We start from the raw sequence: 19,494 nt of genomic DNA, 5'->3' as shown, positions 1-19,494 counted from the left end.
CCATGCCCTGGGCCCCTTCCCTTCTTTGTCCATCTCACTCTCCTGGGCTCTGTCCAGACCAGGGCTTCATGCAGAGGTTACCAACCCCAAACTTCACATCCCCAAGCTGATCTCTTCCCTGACCTCAGCTCCTGGGTCCACTGGCCACTCGGCATCTCCGCTTGAGCATCCGTGGGCAGAACTGAGCCCCCGACACTCTCCACAGCTGTTCCTCTGGCCTTACCTCCTTGGAGGGCAGCTGCATCCTTCCAGGGGCTCGAGCCACAAACCTCGACGTCCTGCCAGGTGAGCCCTGATACACCTCTCGCGGGATCATAGGGCTTCATCTCCTCCACCACCCTGGAGCCCCCTTCCCTTCAGCAGAGTGGCTGCAGAAACCTAGCCGGCACCTCAGGCCATTCTCATGCAACAGCCAGGGCCACCTGCTCACGCTCGAGTCGCCTGCTCCCCTCCTGTCCCCCCAGTACTCAGTGGAGGAGCCGGTGTGCTCCCGTGGGCCCCCCAGCCCTGCAGAGGCCCCACCACCCCATCCCCTCTGGCCTCCCGCAACCTAATGAACTGCCTCTGGTGAGCCCTCAGGCACTGGCTGCCCTTCAGCCAGGAGCCGCTCCCCACACAGAGCCACCTGGCTGGCTCTCTTCTTGCTGGCCTTTGAACAGATGCATACTTCTCCCTGGGGGCTCCAGAGCCTAGGCTGTGTCTGGCACACAGTAGGTGTTCAACAAACATTAGCTGAAGGAGGGAACCTGTGGGTTGGACCAAGGAGACCTCTGTCCCCAGAGGAACCAGGTTTGCAGTCCCAATAATCCGGGACACCAACACTCACAGGCAATAAAACAAGAGCAAAACTCTGCCCATTTGGTCAGTGAAAATGCAGTCTTATTGCTACAATTTGCCTTTACTTTTTTCCTTTCTTTAAGTTGTTTGAACATATTTTCATATGTCATTGGCTGTTTACTCATTTAGAAAACATACTGTTTTCTGGGTCCCTCATCAGACTTGGACCACATCACCTGCCATCTCTTTTTGGAACCCTTGGAGTAGCCATAGGCGTTTCCACAAACTTGGGCCGCATTTAAGCAGATTCTCAAAGGGTTACTTGATCCCAAAAAATGTGAGCTGAGGCTGAAGAAAACTGATGCCGTTCTCGTCAGACTCTCTGTGGGGCACTGTGTGGCTGTCAATGAAAGCAAATTAACTTCTGTGTTCAAGGAAATTAACTCTTAGTGTCTATTGCGGTGATGTCCTGGTTTGTGCTGTCCTCTTTCTCGTGCTAGAAGCTTCATCAGGGAAGGCTTTGGACTAGATCCCTTGGCCTCAAAGGGTCTCAGGATCCCCAACAGGCAAAAACATTAACACACACAGAGCCTCACACACAGTGGGTGGTGGGCCAGAAACGGGAACCTCATTCTGTCCCCGCACCACACCCCTTCTGGAACCAGGCCCACCACACAGCACAAAGAGCAAACTCCCTGGCAGACTCCTGCTCCGGAAACTTCTGACCTGGGGGTGCAGTGGGGGGACACCCATGGGACAATAATGAAATGCCTAATGGTACTTTTTGTGCAGAAGCTACACAGCAGCCTCAGCGGTCTCCACAGTCCTCGTCTCGGGGGTCACAGAAATCTGCTCCCCACACCCAGGCACCCGGGCTGGCGGGAGCATCCCCTCGGCACAAGCTGTTCACACTTGAAGCAAAGGAAAGCTTTGCTCTCTGTGCACGTTCCAGCAAGCCCCACGGCAAGTCAGCAGGGCAGAGGTGGGAAACCGGACACCTGGGGGCAGTCATTCCTGTGGGAGCAGGGCAGGGGGGGGGGGGTTGCACCTCCCACAGTGAGGCCCAGGCAGAGGAGGGAATTGGTTGCTACCTGATCAATGCCCCTCCCCAGCATGTGTAGGGGAGTCAAGTATCAGGGAAGACCCCTTCCCTTTGGAAAAGGGCACCAGGGCGTGAAACTCTACCCTGAACTGGTGGCTTGTTGGAGAGCTGCCCAGGATTTCTTTCCAGATACAGCAGTGCCAAGGGCCTTGCTGGGGAATGCCTGCACCATTAAGTGAGTTTAGCCATGAGTCAAAGACAGACTCATGGCAAAGAGAAGAGGGTCTGTGAAGAGGGCAGGTCTGTTCCTGTGGAAGCAGCCATGGGGGCTGTGCAGAACTGAGGGTTAGGGACACAGGTTCCAGACTTTGAGACTGGCAGCATCCCCATTCTGAAGTCCTGGCCGTTCACTAATCTGAAACTCATGTTACTGAGCATCCCCTATGTGCTAGCCATCTCCTGTGCCCCATGAGCTTTGGTTTTTGCAGGGAGATAGACCACAGACAAGAAGATGAGACAGGAGCAGAAGTGTGAATTGAGGGCCAGCTATGCATGTGCCTGGGGGAAAGCTTTCCAGCAGAGGGACAGGATGTGCAAAGGTCCTGAGGTAGAGGTGCAGTAGAGCCCAGAGTATCTGGGAGACAGTGAGGATGAAGAGGACAAAGGGCCACTGCGAACAGTGAAGCACGGTGAAGACTTGGGGCTTCATTAGAAACGAGACGTGAGGGAGCAGCAGCATGACCTGGTCTTTTCAAAATCTTCTCTTTGGCTTTTGGGTGAAGAACGAGAGTGTAGGCAGGACTGCTGGTCGGGAGACTGCGGGAACGCAGGTCCTGGTGAAGTGGCTTCCTCCAGCAGAGGTGGTGGTGGGTTTGGAATGTGCTGTAAATGTGAAGCAATCAGGAAATCAAGGGTGGATGTGGTCACCCGAGAAAGTGCTGTGTCCAGATGATGCTGGGGTTTTGCCCTAGCATCTGGAAAACAGAGATTTCAGCGTGGCTGAAGGGCTCTGTCCTGGGAGAGGAGCTGGGGGTGGGGGAGACCATGCAAGACACTGAGCATGGGGTTACCCCAACATCCTAAAGTGGGGGGGCTGATTACCTTGAGTACAGGAGACCATGGAGGAGCCAGGAGAAGGGGTCCTGAGACCCTGTGAGGAAGCATGCAGAGCCCAGGGCTGGGCTGTCCTGCTCAAGGTGCAGAGCCGAGGCTTGTCCTTGCTCTTGTCTGCTCCCGACCCCTCTGTCTCTGCCCCTCGGGGCCTCTGAGAATGGTACAGTCTGGGGTCTGCTGTCTCCCTTCTCCCCTCCCCGGCCCTCCCGAACTGACATATTGAGTTTCTGGCTGCCTGCTGGGCCACCCAAACAGGACAAGCTGGAAAAACAAGCTTGGTCCTGGAGGCACAGTTCTGGCTCTGCTTCTGGCCTATGGGGGAGGGGGGGTCCACAGGCCATCCCTCTGGGGGGCCTTTCCTCTGAGGTGTGGCCTCCAGGAGACTGTCCCCCACCTGCTTTCTGAGACCTTCTGTCTGCAGCACCTTGAAGGGCTCAGCCTCCTCCAGGAACACTTTCCGTGGAAAGATTCCAGCAGGACATAATCCATGAAGGGCAAATTAATTTGTTGTCTGGGTGTTAGGGAAGAAGAAGGGATAAACCATGGTGCTCACGGCCCTTAGAAACAGCCACACACGGACCGTAGTGTGCTCACAGCCTAACCAACAGGTCTGTTCTTGGCTGTGGTCAGTCAGGGCAGGCAGAAGCTCCGTGCTGGGACAGGAAGGGAGCAGAGGAGAAGGCCGTGGCAGAGAAGAGGGTCCAGAAGACAATAGCTCACACCTGCTCAAAGTAGCAGAGCAGAGGCCAGAGACGGGGAGACAGGGCTCAGGATGGCAGGAGACAGAGAGACGGAGGCAGCAAGCCACACATGCAGGAGGCTTTGGGGCCACGGGCCACGGCGTGTCCTCTGTGGCAGGTTTCTTGACCTATCTTAGGCGGGAAGAAACATTTTTTAAAAAGCTTAAAAGCACAAAGTTGAACAAAACTCCAAGCAGCCGCATTAACCCTTCAGCAAGGCTTGATTTTCAAGTGACCTTTCCTGTCCTTTCCGCAAACCTCCCCCCCACTTCGCCTCTGTCTCAGGAACCTGGTCCCACCCTGAAAGCAATCAATGAGGCTGGAGGCCGACACACGCTTACCGAAGCTCCTGCAAAGCCCCCAGCCCCTTCCTCGGGACAGGGGACCAGAGCCTGCCGTGGCCTCCTTTGCCTGGCCAAGCAATGAGGCTCTTGGCCCTCTTTATCCCAGACTCTGTCTTCGTACTGTATCCAAAGCACACAGGTGTCGTCGTGAAAACATCAGTTCCCTATTTAATTAGTTACCTCCACTTAACCACCTAGGAGACAGGCCATGGTGTGGGTGACAAGGGTTAGTGCCCTCTTGGACAAGGGCTGAACTCCGGTCAGGCTCTCTCGCACTCTCCTCCTGCCCCGGGCTGCCCTCTCGGTCTCGGGGCTGTCTTAGGGTTAGGGTGAGCACGTGTGCCCACGCCAGGGGCAGAAGGCCCCCCACTGGTTATGGGAGGCGGTGGCTCTCTATTAACTGACGGAACGTTCCCTCTGATTTGCTCCATGCGGTTTGACGAGAATGAGTGTCTGTTCAGGTGTGTGTGGCTCCCTCACTAGCTCCCACCCCGTGCCCAGTGCCAGGCCCCTCACTGACCTCACCTGCTCCCGTGTTGCCAAGGATGAGGCCCGGGCTCAGACGGAGAGCCCTGCCCCACATTCCCGAATCTCTTGGCACTGGCTTGCTGGGAGTAGGACACAGTGCTGGGGTGGGCGTGACATTTAACAGTCCTTTCACGCCACATAAACAGAAGCTATTGTGCCTAACTTTTTCTTTATTGTAAGTAAAGCTAAAGGAAGTACCGCTGCCTAACTACTTCCACTCCCATTAACCCCAGACGTGGGGGTGCTGTCGAAGGCGGGCATTCCTGACTGCCCTGCAGCACGTCGCCCAGCACGGTCAGCACTAAGTTCAATCAGCCGTGGCTGTTCTGCAGATGCCCCCGATGGCTGCAGATCCCCCCGACGGCTGCAGATCCCCCGACGGCTGCAGATCCCCCCGACGGCTGCAGATCCCCCCGACGGCTACAGATCCCCCAACGGCTGCAGATCCCCCCAACGGCTCAGCTGGCCTCGTTGCCGCTGAGGCCCACCGACGGGAGCCATGGGGGAGTCAGATAGCCCCCAGACACCTGGGAGCTCCTCAGTACCTCATGCAGGAGGCTTGGTTAAAACCAAACCACCCTTTAATTCTCGGATGACGGTCTGCCACAGGCCCATGAGGGCATGAGTATGCCCGGGTCCCTGCGGGGTCGGGGCCAAGGGCTGGTGTGCCTATCCGCTGGGCAGGGGCCCTAAGGGGAGGGCTGCCGTCAGAGTCCCCAGCTGCCTCCATGGGGTGCTGCAGGGCAGGGGCGAGTGGGGAGGGGGCATCCCTGGGGCTGAGCTGGGAGGGGGCATGGTTAGCACCAGCCGCACACGTGCTGGTCTGAGCATCCTCTGCCGAGCCGCAGATGCACCCAGAGAAGAGCGGGCTGCCGGTGTGGCCGTGGAGTGCGGTTTGCTGAAGGAAGCCTGGGCTGCAGGGACAAAACACCGACCCTCCGGTGTCCACACACGGGGAAGGACTCTGGGTCCCAACAGCCGCCCTTGCCTCCTTCCTCCGCACTCAAGCAGCATTCTGAATTCCAGAACGCATTAGTTCTCAGGGAGCTCGCAGGAGGGACTGTGGCCCTCAGTAAGAGCAGGCGGTGGAGAGCTATGGTTCTGAGGCAATGCTTAGCCGGGGAGAGAGGGGGCGGCATCCTCCACGCCCCTCAGGGTCCTCTCGCAGGCACAGAGGCGGCCCACGTCTGCCCCGTGTGGCGGGCTGTTGGGCACCGCAGCCGGAGGCACCCAGACAAAAGGTCTGTGCCCACCACACACAATTCCATAGCAAAGCACAACCAAGGCACGTCCTACCGTGCTAGACCGGTCACCAGGACAGGCCGGCTGAGCACGCACGAGCCGAAACTGGCGGATGATTGCAACTACTAAGGGCTCTGATTCTACATTATCCTTAAAAATCTGGCTGCCACACAGGCTAGCGATTGGAAATCTCCTGGTGCACATGCACACACAAACTGTATACACACGTGTGCACACAGCCCACGCGCTCACATGTGTACAAACCATACACATGCGCACGCACATGTGCACACAAACCCTGTGCCCGGCTCACACTCACACAGGCACACACACACTCACATGTGCGCACACGGCCCTCGCACACAGGGGCACGGTGACGCTGACAAGGGTACGACACAGTGCTGCCTGGGCCCCCATGTCCATTCCTCCTTCAGTCTGTGACTGTCTCTCCTTCTTTCTTGGGTTTTCAACTTTTGACACCTTTGAAAAGAGCCGCTGGGGTATTTTGTGGAAATACCTGATTTTGTGTGTGTGTGTTTCGACTGGGATTATGGATTTGGGGAAGAACACCCCAGGGGTGAAGTGCGCTTCTCATCACATCACGTTGGGTCGCGTGACACCATCACAACTTACCACAGCAGTGCTGACCTCTGCTGCCTGGTTCCCCACCATGAAGCCACACTCTGCTTGTGTTAGGTCTGTTAGAAGCAAGTCACACACAGTGGGCAGCAGTGACTGGGCTCTGTCCCCTAGAGGAAGGAGCAGCAGGGGAAGTCTCAGTGGGAGAAGCGTCTGACGGGCTCAGGTCATGATCTCGGGCTCCTGGGATGGAGCCCCACATCGGGCTTCCTGCTTGGCAGGGAGCCTGCTTCTCCCTCTGCTGCTCCCCTGGCTTGTGCTCTCTCCGTCTCAAATAAATAAAGTCTTTTTAAAAATTTTTAAAAACCGGGGCACCTGGGTGGCTCAGTGGCTTAAAGCCTCTGCCTTCGGCTCAGGTCGTGTTCCCAGGGTCCTGGGATCAAGCCCTGCATCAGGCTCTCTGCTCAGCGGGGAGCCTGCTTCCCCCTCTCTCTCTGCCTCTCTGCCTGCTTGTGATCTCTTTCTCTGTGTCAAATAAGTAAATAAAATCTTAAAAAAAAATTTTTTTTAAACCTTGTACATAAACTGATGATATCTGGGGCAGATACTTAGAGCCTATGCAAACATCTACTTTCTCCTAAAGTTTCGCAGACTACTTTCAGCATTCATTTGTGGGTCTGTCGCATGATTACTGCGGCGTCTGATGGTGATTTTCTGTTTCCCCTCACATTTTTTGTCTCCCTCAACATGTATTATTTGGAATCTGTCTATAAGGAAGATTGGTCCCTTTCTCCTAGTTTCTGTTTGTTCGACCATTTATTTGTAGCAGTACAAATAAAATAAATATGTTTTATTCTCTGGGTTGTAGTCCAGTATTTTTTAATTTTTATTGTTATTTTTTCAGATTTCCTTACTTTCTAGGCCTGCAGGACGCTCCTGGCTCCTCTGGCCTGTTCTCAGCCTCAGCCCTCGTGTCAGACACCTGGTGCCTTTTACGGAAGGTGCTGTTCATCCGTGAGATCTGGGCTACAGTGTGCTTGTTGCCACTGGGGTGCTGGGTGCTTCCAGGCCTCGTGGAGGGCAAAGCTAGAAACTCTGGGCCTGTGGACATGGATTGCTACCTCTCGGCCTCTCTGTGAGGAATGCGTGAGTCCACAGGGACGGGACTGCTCACCATGGAGCCCCACCGTGTTCCCTCCGGCCCTCCCCCCACACTCCCCCCACACCCCCTTGTCCAGCTGTGAGAAGCTCCTATTCTCCGCAGTGTGTTTCCTTGTGAGAGCTTTGCAAGCACGGGAGGGGCTCAGAGCTGCCGCCTGCGGCCGATGCAGATGCGTTTACCCGCTAGAGGCCAGTGTCCGCGCAGAGCTGCTTTGCACAGCTGCCAGGGCAGCTCCTGGTGCTGGTTCCGTCCGTGAGGGTGGGCCTTCCACCTGATACCCCAGACCCGTGCCGCACGGCCTGGGACGCCCCATCTCAGCTGCTCCTGGTCTTGTTCGCTCAGCTGGGGTCACTTGTGGTGTCCTTTGGGGTTTCACAAGTGTGTGGACTCAAGAACCTCCACCACAGAACCACACAGAGCAATTTCATGACCTAAAGCTTCCCCTCATCAACCCCTGGAACCACTGATCTGCCCTTGTAATTTTGCCTCCCCCAGAAAAAAAAAGAAAAAGAATCAATTAAAAACCCATACAGGGTAGTGAGGTGCATTTCCCTAGGGACCCTAGGAAGCAGCTCAAGCTGGGGAGGCAGGCCCATGGGGCCCCAGTGTGAAGACATCGCCTCTGCCCACATAGCTGAGAGCCGGTGGGTGAGCCTCAAGGTCAGGCACCACACTGGGGCAACCAGGGACATCTGGAAACCCTCGGCTAACAGGGCCGTGAAGCCATAAGAGGCAGCATCGGGACAAGCCCATCTGGATGAGAGGAGTGGCGCCCCGGGCAGGGCTATGATGGGGTGAAGCCTGGGGTCCCCTGGGAACAACCACTGGCCGCGGTTCCCAGAGGGGCTTGCTTGCCCCCCCCCCCGCCCCACCCCACCTCTCCCTTCTTCCCTGCTTCCCCCTCACTGTTGCAGCAGGGAACAGGCTGGTTTTCCTTGACTGGGGTTTATCCAGTTTCAGGTTCTTGACTTTAAAAGCAGATGCAGGAAATCTGCGGCTTGTGTCACTCAGAAATGTCACTGACACAATTACGTTTCACTGATGTGGCCTCTGGTGTTTTCCGCTGGGTTTCTGGACCTTGCAGACAAAGCCAGCCCCCCAACCCCAGCTGACCTCTGACGTGTTTCTGCGGCATACAGACCCAGGACTGGCGCTTGAGGTCTGAAGCTCGGGTTCGCCAACCCCTCCACAGGCCTCTGAAACGCACTGTAATGGAGCCAACATTCATGGCGACTGAACCCGCTCTCCCTCCGGGAGCGAGCTCTGGGTGAGCGAGGTGGACGGAGTGGCCCTGGGCCTGAGTCCTCCGCCCTCCTACCCTTGTCCAGCACCTCATGGCAAGACCCTGCAGTCCCAAGGGAGCCACTGCTAGGGCTTGGGGTCTGGGGTGCCCACTGGCCCAGTTTGTAAGGGGGACGGAGAAGAAGAGTACTTTCTGCTGCCCCAAATGGAGTCTGGAAGCTGGGCCGGAGAGCAGAGCAGAGCAGACCAGAGCGACGGGGAAAGGGCAGGCAGATGGAGAAGACAGGCCAGAGAAAGGGGCAGGGCAGATGGAGTCCCTTGAGGCCACTCTCTGTGCCTCTGCCGTGGTCACATGCTGCCCCTTCACCCCAGCCCCCCCAGCCCCCACAGACGGTTGTCAGCTGCCCAGACTTCCGGTCCTCCCCAGCTTGTGCCTCCCTTCTCCCTTCCATGACCTCATCCTCTGTATGTACCCTGCAGACCCCTCTTCCCACCTCGCCCCTCCAGACCCACACCAGCTCTAACAAAATAACCTGCCAAAAATACAGATGGGTCCCAGTATCACCTGGGCTGGCTCACCTACCTCCGTCCCTCCCAGCCAGGACGCAGCCTGGTAGCGGGCCCAGACCTCCTCAGCCCAGCCTGCACACTCTGCTCACCACAGACGCTGGGAAGGGCTCAGCAACCCTCCCACAACTGTGTTTGTGAAAGCGAAAGGCAGGCGGCCCTTGCCTCATGGTTCAGATCCTAGTGAGAGGACCTGGCAGCGGGCAGAGGCCAGTGTGTACAGAAACTACAGTCTGAAGAGGGAGGGCCCCACACAAGAGACAGGCTGGGGTCTCCCCCTGAGCGGGGAGGGGAGCTTGAGGAGGAGGGGGAGCCCAACCTTGCCAGTGAGGACTCTTGTCAGAGCATGGGGACCGCCACTGCCAGTTTTTAGAAAGGAGAAGCCATAACTAATGTCTGTGTTTCTCAATGAAAGAGAGAAAATTGGACATCAGCATGCGAAAAATGAACCTTGACTTAAACCTCACACTTTACGTAAGAATTAAGGAATATGGATCAGAGATTTAAATGTAAAATGGTAAAAACCTTCAGAAGAAAACAGAGAAAATCTTCATAAACTCAGGTCAGGCAGAGCTCCGAGCTGTTTGAAAGCACAATCCATAGAAGAAAGAAGCTGAAAATTGGGTTTCATCAAAATGACTAACTTTACAAAAGACAACGTGAAGAGAATGGAAACACGAGACATAGACTAGGAGAAGATATTTCCGAAATATGTATCCGGCAAAGGAATTGTATGCAGAATACATAAGGAGCTCTCAGAACAAATCAGCCCGTTACGAAGGGGCCACGGCCTTGAGCAGACGTCCTGTGGAAGGCGCTTCCAGTCACAGCCCGGCCCGCGTGGCTGTGTGACCCGAGGACGAAGTGGACCACGGCGCAGGAGCCCTCGTGCACAGCGGGGTCAGTGCACGGTGCCCCGGCCACCTTCGCACACAGCTCGGCCCTGCACCTCACCAGCAGTCACACGTCTGTTGGCCCAAGAGAGACGGAAACATCCTCCACACAGAAATCTGTGCACAAATGTACATGGCAAGTGTGTTAAATAACCAGCCAGAACTGGAAACAGCCCCAATACCCTTCATCTGGCAAGAGCATCAACCAGCGGGGACACATCCACACAGGGGAGCTTCTCTCCAATACGGGGGGCTGCTGGTACCCCCACCACCTGGAGCTCTCAGAGTCAGGACCAGCAGCTGGAGCCAGCCTCAAAGGTCCAATGCTGTGTGAGTCCATCTGCAGAAGAAGCACTGTCTGGACAGTGCCAAGGGCTGGGTGGGGGATAGTCTGACTATAAAAGTAGTTTTTGAGGTTAGGTAGCTGTTTTGTACCCAAGTGTTGTTTCATGAATCTGTCACCATGTTAAAGTCACAGAACTGTAACTCTACTTGAATGTTAACTAAAGAATCAATTTCTAAAAAAGCCAGACCCACTTTACCAGTAGAGCCCCACCTCGTTCCCCCCGAGCCCCCGGTCAGAGGCGCCCAGAGTGTGTTCACGACAGCCCAGGGCATGCTCCCAGGGGTGCGCTCAGATCACTGCCGGGCTGCCTGGCAGCAGGGGAGGGCCAGGTGCTGTGGGGGGGCCCACCCCCAGGCAGCCTCCTCTGACCCACCCAGCGAAGGTTTGGAGTGCGTAAGGAAGGCTTCCACCCAGGGCTCTGTGTGGAGAGTAAAAGAAGCTCCAGGGTTTGGATAGAAAAGCCCTCGGTCTGAAGCTGAGGGCATGTCATGGAGAAAGAAATTCTCTCCTGGGTCACACAGCCCATTTAGGGAAGATCCTGGCCCAGACCCAGTGATTCCCCGAGAGGGGTCAGCTGGAGACTTCTTTCCTTGGGCCACGTCAAGCAGGCAGGACCAGGCACCGGGTTCTCTGGAGCAGCCTGTGGTTTAGGACGGGCTTCTACGGGATCTGTCTTTCATAAGGCCGTAAAGGGTGACAGGCAGTTGAGGAGGAGGGACCTGGCTGAATTTGCAGGAGGACAAAGGATTGGAGCCTGGAAGGGACAAAGTCCGTGAGGGCTGGAGAAGGGGGAAGTGGGGGTTTCAGAGACCTCACGTGCTCACCTGGAAGAGAGAAACAGAACGAGGAAAGATCCACACCTTTGGATCCTCCCACCCCTTGTGAATGTGGGGAGAGAGTGGGGAGGGTCCCCTGCACCTGCTTCTGGCATCAACGGCTCCACGCCCCCTCGAGGGACGTCCAGCCCCAGAAGAGATGAGGAAGCCCTGACAGAGGGGCTCAGGATAGCCTTCACCCCCACAGAGGCCATGAAACCTCGGCAGGGCTAGGGACCTCACTGCCCAAGCACGTCCCCCCTGCGCCGCAGCCCCTGGGAAAGCCCCATGGTGGGGGCTGCAGACCAGAGACAGCATCTCCTGAATCACAGGACCAGGAAATCCGACTAAAATCCTTCCTACCAGTACTCAGTCCCAGAGACACCCAGCTCCTCAAGGGTTCCTAGTAGCACGGTGTCCAAGTCACTGTGCTGCGTTCTTGTCTCCCCTGCAGATTGAGACAGTTGGGCAAGAGTTTAAGAAGGTGAGTGAGGCAGGGAGAGGCTGACAAAGGGGAGCGAATTCTGTAAAGAGGCAGAGAGTGAGAAAGGGGTGCGGGGGGCAGGAGGAGACGCTCTGGGTGTCAGCACCATGTTGGTTTTGTTCAGGCCCCAGCAGCTGTCAGCCACAAAAGAGACACACAAGGGCCTCCCCTTCCTCCTCCTGGGCCCGCATCTCAGGGAAAAGGGTGCTGTCAGCACTCAGGCCCAACACCCTGTTTATTGTGGGTGAGTTCAAGGACTTGCAGGGCCCCCACATGTATCCGCATTCCCACCCTGCTGGTTCAGGGCAGGCCGGTTCAGGCAGACTCAGCTGCCGATGATCTCTATCTACCCGTCTACCCATCCACCTAGCACCTATCACCCATCTATCCGTCTATCCATCCATCCATCCATCATCTATCTATCCATCTACCCATCCACCTATCATCCATCTACCCATCTATCCGTCTACCCATCTACCCATCCATCATCCATCCATCCACCTAGCACCTATCACCCATCTATCCGTCTATCCATCCATCCATCCATCCGTCCATCCATCCATCCATCCATCCGTCCATCACCCATCCATCATCCATCCATCCACCTAGCACCTATCACCCATCTATCCGTCTATCCATCCATCCATCCATCATCTACCCGTCCATCACCCATCTACCCATCTATCCATCCACCTAGCACCTATCATCCATCTATCCGTCTGTCCATCCATCTACCCATCCATCATCCATCCATTCATGTAGTACCTATCATCCATGTCTCATCTATCCGTCTACCCATCTACCCATCCATCATCCATCCATCCACCTAGCACCTATCACCCATCTATCCGTCTATCCATCCATCTACCCATCCATCATCCATCTATCCGTCTATCCGTCTACCCATCTACCCATCTACCCATCCATCCATCCACCTAGCACCTATCATCCGTCTATCCATCCATCCATCCATCCGTCCATCCATCCATCATCTACCCGTCCATCACCCATCTATCCATCTACCCATCCACCTATCATCCATCATCTATCTACCCATCTCTCCATCCGTCATCCATCTATCCGTCTACCCATCTATCCATCTACCCCTCTACCATTCCGTCCATCCATCCATCCATCATCTACCCGTCCATCACCCATCTTCCCGTGTACCCATCTACCCATCTACCCATCTACCCGTCTACCCATTGATCCATCATCTGTCTATCCGTCTATCCACCCATCATCTATCCATTATCGATCATCCGTCCATCTATCCATCTATCTTCTGTTTATCCATCCGTCCATCTATCTTCTATCTACAATGTGTCTGTGAGCCTGACGAAGCCTACAGGCTTTTTTTTTTTTTTTACTTTTTTTAAGATTTTATTTATTTAGTTGACAGAGAGAAAGACACAGTGAGAGAAGGAACGCAAGAAGGGGGAGTGGGAGAGGGAAAAACGGGCTTCCCACTGAGCAGGAGCCCAACGCAGGGCTCGATCCCAGGACCCCAGGACCGTGACCTGAGGTGAAGGTAGACGCCTAACCAACTGAGCCATCCAGGTGCCCCAGGCCTACAGGCTTTAAAATTACATCATCACATAGCGTGTTTTATCCTCGTGTGCATGTGAGTGAGTGAGTGAGTGAGTGAGTGGAGGGGTCTGGGAAAGAAAAGGAAAGTAACGGTGTTAAATGGGACTTTGTCTTGCCTGCTCCAAGGTCTTCTGTTTCTTCAACCATATAACAGGTTGTTTCCTCCTGGAAAGCCAGGAGGTGGGTGAGGTCGCTCTCTCTGGGAGACCAGCTGGCAAGAGAGGCTTACGCACCACCAGTGACCTGAGCAACTGGCAAGTCTCAGAACAAAGAAGCCAGTGAAATTTATGTCTGCCCCAGGGAGTGAAAACTGGGATTTTTCACCTCCAAGAGGAACTCCAGGTAAGGGGAAACTCTCTCACTGAGGCTGGGTTGAGGAAATAAGTGGCTGAAGTCAGGTGTGGAAACAGAGAGGCACCTGGGTGGCTCAGTCATTAAGTGTCTGCCTTCAGCTCAGGCCCTGGTCCCACGGTCCTGGGATGGAGTCCCACATCAGGCTCCCTGCTCAGTGGGAAGCCTGCTTCTCCCTCTCTCACTCCCCTGCTTGGGTTCCCTCTCTCACTGTCTCTCTCTCTCTCTGTCAAATAAATAAATAAAATCTTTAAAAAAAAAAAAAAAAGGAGTGGAAACAGACTTCGTAGAGTGTCCAGTTGTGGCTGAGTCATGGAGGTTGGAGATCAGGTTCAAATGTCTGTACTTTTTAGGTGAGACGTGACCCTCACACTGTTGTTCTGTTAGAATTAGCTTTTCTAGAGAATTACACCAAGCTCCTGAAGAACAGGAGCAAGGCCCAGGAAGGCCTCCGGGGAAGGGGTGGCCACAGTCACCTGGGTCTGAGGGGCTTGTGGAGCAGGTGGAGACGCCGGGAGTGACGGGGCTTCAGGCAGAGGGATCAGAGCAGAGAGATCGAGCAGCTTGGTGAAAAAAAAATGCACCCACTTGAGTCGTAGTCGAAGTCTACCCTTCTAAGCTACACAAAATGTCCTCCTCCAAGCATTTCTTTTCCATGCTCTGCCGTCTGCACACTGTCTCAGAACATGCTACTGAGGGTCACCCCATGGACTGGAGCTCAAGCCACTTGCCCCTTCCTCTGGGTTCCTGGGGTGTCTGTAGGACTGGCTGGCCCACCCACTGGGAGCCTGCGTGTCAGGGCTCAGGAGCCCCCGGGGAGGAGGCTTTGCCACCCCTGACCCTGCTTTATGCAAGAGATGCCCCAGCTCTGGGGCCTACAAAGGGAAGCGGCAGAGGAGGGGAGGCGGGGAGCAGGACAGCTCGCCAGGGTCACCATCCAGCTCTCCAGCACCTGTCCACTTCCAAGAGTTAGTTTTGGATGGAGCCCAGCACCTGGTGCCCAACCTTTGCTTCTCTGTCTTTCCTGGCTCTCTGGACATTGGAGACCGGATTCTTGACCCTGGCAGCCTGCACCCGACCTGTAGTCTGAACCCGTCCTGGGGCTTTGCAGGCCCTGGGTCTGGGGAGGCCCCCAGAGCGACCCCTGTCACACGGAGCTGGACTGTGGCCAGTAGGCGGCACTGCAGGAGCGCTGGAGAGGCAGCTGCCTGGGCTTCCAGCCTGAGGGACCCCACCCCACAGCCCTGGTGTAGCCCCTTGCAGGCTGGGAAGTGCGGAATCAGAGGGAGGGGCAGCCTGCCTGTGCACTTGGGCTGGGCCATCGGGGAGCTTCCCGAGGTGGAGGCTAGAGCTCCCAGAAGCCCTCCACAACTGCCCTGTTCTTCCTCCTCCATGTACATGCCCCGTCCAGGCTTCAGCAGCCTGTTTCACAGATGAGAAGGTGGACGCTCGGTCGGGCAGGACCCAGGCTGCACCCAGTGCCGCTGGAGACCATTCTGCCATTCCCTTCTCTGAGTCCTGGGGTCTCAGGTCTGCTTGGGACCGTAGATCTTCAGCTGGTCCAAGGGGCTGAGGCTGAGGCTGTGCAGGGACACATTTTGTGAGTGTGTGTGTGTGTGTGTGTGCAAGACAATGGCGTGTTCTCTGCAGGTATGTGTGTGTGGTGTGTCGTGAGTGTGTCAGGGAGCATCCCGGCGTCTGTCCCAGGCAGGCAGGCACGGCTGCACGCTGGAGTGGGTGTGGGTGTGGTTCCTGCGTCTACCTGAGTCTGGGAGCTCCGTCTCTTCCTCTAAGATACTCAGACAAATGGTCTCGCCAGTGTTTGCCCAAGGTAGCTCTAACCACGGCACCTGCTGGAGGGGAGCCCCGCGGGTCGGTACAGTGAGGTCCCAGCTCTTGCTGTGACTTCTCACTCTAAGACCCTCCCTGGAGGTGCCGGGAGGCGCTGACAGCTCTCGAAAGCGTTGCTTGCTGACGTTCCTCACCCCACTCTGCTTTCAGAAGCGGAAGTGACTTGGCTCACATTCAGGAGAAAGCCAAGCTGCCTCAGGTCAGAGGTCACGTGGCCAGGCTTCCTGGAGCCCGCGGGTGACTCAGCCCCAGAGAGCTCTGAGTTGTACCCTTCCCGCCCACAGCCCCTGGAGGCCAGACATGCTGCAGGGGTGCCTGCCCAGTATGCACATTCTGTTCCCTAGCTGCCTCGCCTGGCCTCCCCGGGACACGCTGCCCCAGCTGCCCTGCCTGGGTGCTCCCAGCACCCACAGCCTTAGGGAAACGCTGGGCATGGAGAATGGGGCTGACCCCCGCAGGTGATTAGGACGAGATGGGCACTGGCAGCAGCTGACTCAGCCCCCTCCCCAGGGACCCTGACAACCCCACATTCTGACACATCAGACCCTCTGGTGTCTCTTGGGGAAGTGCAGGGGCAGTGGGCACTGGCGTGTCAAGGGATGAGGCAGGAGCTGGAGGGCCACAGAGCCAAGATCAAGGAGCCATAGGGCTTGACAGGCTGGCCGGCCTCTCCTGGGATTCCTGATATCCCTGCACACTGTGGAGGAACAGCAGATCAGAGCTGCAGGCCTCGGTCAGCATGTGATGAGAGACGTTTAAAAATACACGACAGAAGAAAAGGATGAGAAAGAAGTTCCAGGTAGACCTGCTATGAGAGAGGACCCCAGACGTGTGTGTTCACAGAACCAGGCTGGATGGAGCTAGGAGGCCACAGGCAGAAACCTGAGCAAGACTGTGGCCCCTGCCAGCATGCCCAGAGAGTGAAACTTGACGGTGCCCCCAGGCTGCCTCCAAATGTGCCTGGTGGGTACAAGCAGGCAGTGGGCACTCTGCATGCCCACAGTGGGACCACCTCCTCATCTGTCAGATCTCATCTGCTCTCAGGACAGGGCTGAGCCTGTCTGGTCATTCCAGGAGAGGGTCCAGAGCTCTGCCCAGCATGTGAGTGGGAGAATGGGGCTCCACCCAGACCAACCCGGACCCCCACTCACACCTTTCACTGCCCAGACCATCACCTATACCCTCTGGGGGTTCTCCCTGTGGGTCTGGCTATATGTCCTGCTCCAGCAGGCCTGGTAGGTCACCCCAGCCAGGTGGCATGGAGGGCTGCTCTCTGGGGAACTCAGGAAGCAGTGTTGAAGCCCACGGCGCACCCTCTCCTCTGCACTAATAAGAAAACTGCTGTCCCCTTGGAACAGGGGCTCTGTGGGCTCCTGGGGTTCTGTGCTCCCAGGACCCAGGAACCCTCCCCCAGCCTGTGGGAAGCTCTTCCTTCCCCTACCCATCACCCCCTCCCCAGCCAATGTCTGCTCAGGGGAGCCCAAAAGTTTGTCCAACATCCACACTATTTCCGTCAGGCTAACAGAAGAACATGCTGCCTGCTACCCCTCGTGCAGAACGGGTGAGGAGCCTGGTGAGAAGGGCTCCCTAGGTCTCTGTTCAACACCATGGCTCCAGTGAACTCACAGGAAGAAGCTGCGTCTCCTGCTGAGAAGGAATGACATGTCCAGGTGCCCTCGGCAGACCGTGCAGCCGGAGCCTCTGCCCCAGCCTGCTCTGAAAGGGCCCAGGCCGCTCGGGCTTTGCGGGTCCTTGGCTATGCTCCAGGTGCTGAGGAGGAGGAGGCTGCAGAGGAGGCTGGGGTCCGCACTGCTCCTCCGGGGCTGTGGAGTCACGACGGCAGGGGGGCCAGCCACCCCCCCCCCATCATCCCCACCAGGCTGCCTCGACCTGGGGCCGCCCTGAGCCCCAGCCCTCCTTATTGACAAACCGCCGTTCCCAGGCACAGCCCTAACCCAGCTCCAGCTAGAGAGACTGCAGGGAGAACATGTGCTTAGACTGAAAGGCCCAGTTGGTGGCAGGGCCTGGAGGAGCATCCGTGACCCCCCAGGGGCCCTTCCCCACTTTGCAAAATGTGCCTCTGAGCGTGCAGCCACTCCATACAGAACCAGAGCGCCTGGAGGTCACCTCTGCAGGCTCCAGGCCCTGCCCTCCTGCACACCCAGAGAGAAGATGTTGGAAGCACAGACCAATGCCAGAGGGGTGGAGGAGGGGCAGGGGGAGGGGTGGAGGAGGGGCAGGGGAGGCATGAGGGGGCAGGGGTGGGGTGGGGGAGCTGGAGGAGGGGCAGGAGGAGGGATGGGGGACAGGCGGGAAGGGAGGGGCGGAGGAGAGACAGCACGTTCTAAGAGGTTGGGGGTCGGTGTTTCTGCCCAGGTTGCCTGGAGAGGGTCTCTTCTGTCAGGAAAACTGGCATGTGGGTGGAGTTCTGGCTTCTGGAGGCAACAGTGGGGGAGTCACAGTTGGAGCAAGGGTCATCCCAGCGCTGGCCACCCCCTCCCCCACTGTGATGCTCCTGGCCGCTCTGGGTGGGCTGGGCCACCGTGATGCTATCTCAGAGCCCTTGACCAGGAGCCAGGCGGGTCCTGCCCTTACAGGTGGTCAGGCAGCACAAGCAGTGCCCTGCTTGCTCTGACCAGGCCAGTCCTGACTCTGAAGGCTTCTCGCCGTCACACTCCCTGCCGTGTGGCCTTGGACAAGTTCCTCCACGTCTACTCCTGGCCTGCAGAGGACCAGACATGATGCCCCAGGACCTGTCAGATGCTCGGCACGGGGTCCAGTGTGAACCCCTCCTTCCCGGGGCTGGGCAGGGCTGTGCCTTCAGCCTTGGGAGCCCAGGGAAGATGAGGGGTAGTGGCTGTGGCAGCAGGTGTGCACCCTAAGGGGGAAGTCTCCGGGGAGAGCTCTCTTCTCTCTTCATGTCCCGAAGTTCCTCCTTCTGTGCTTCCGCAGATTGGCGCAGAGACAGTCATTGCTGCATGGACCCCCATGATAAAGGGCTGACGTGGGGCCGCGACCAAACTGGTCCCTGAGGACACACAGGAATTGGCCCCTGGCATGGGCAGGTGTGGGTCTGGCGATCTAGAATCGATGGAGGAACCGATGCCGAGGAAGAAAGGGCTTCCCTTGCTCTCTCCTGGTTGGGCAGCCGCATTTTACCAAGCAGAGCTTGTCCTCCTCCAAAACCCTCGCTGGGCGGTGCTGGGGATGGGATGCTGAGCCGTGCGGCCTTGCGGTGAGCTGTCAGCTTGGAGCCAGAAGCCTGGGAAGTATTCCATGGTTGATATCTGGGCTCAGGGGCTGTGCTATGTCATTAAAACTTTTAAAAAAGAGAGTCACCCGTGCATATATTTACCATATGGTGAAGTCCAAGGCCAGGCGGGCGTCTTGGACAAGCAGGGACAGGGCAGAGCTGTGAAGTATGGGGTAGGGTGGATGACATTTGCATATTTCACGAAGCTCCGAGCTCCTTCACAGTTGACTCGAAGATCTGAAAAGAGAAAGCCACTCGGCCAAGCTCAAACACATGTTCCAGTGCCAGGTCAGGAAGGCTCTTTGCTGAGACCAGGCCCAGGAGGGGCCTAACAGATGTGCAATCAGGAGGGCTTGCCAGGAGCAGGTCCCAGCACCTGCCCTGCCCACCACTACCCGGCAGGAGGGACTGGGGGAGATGTGACCCCCTGGCGATGGTTTTCAGCCCATCACAGATGCTGGGGGGACTCGGACACCATCTAATCACCAGCCAACCAAGGGATTGCCCCCAGTCAGCCAATCCCTGTGTGTACCCCAAAATCCTGGCTCCTCCAGAATATCTGGGTGGATGCAGAT

This window comes from Mustela erminea, chromosome 18 (assembly GCF_009829155.1).
Source record: "Mustela erminea isolate mMusErm1 chromosome 18, mMusErm1.Pri, whole genome shotgun sequence".
NCBI lineage: Eukaryota > Metazoa > Chordata > Mammalia > Carnivora > Mustelidae > Mustela > Mustela erminea.
The sequence above is the reverse complement of the archived record's forward strand: the minus strand, read 5'-3'. Positions refer to the sequence as shown.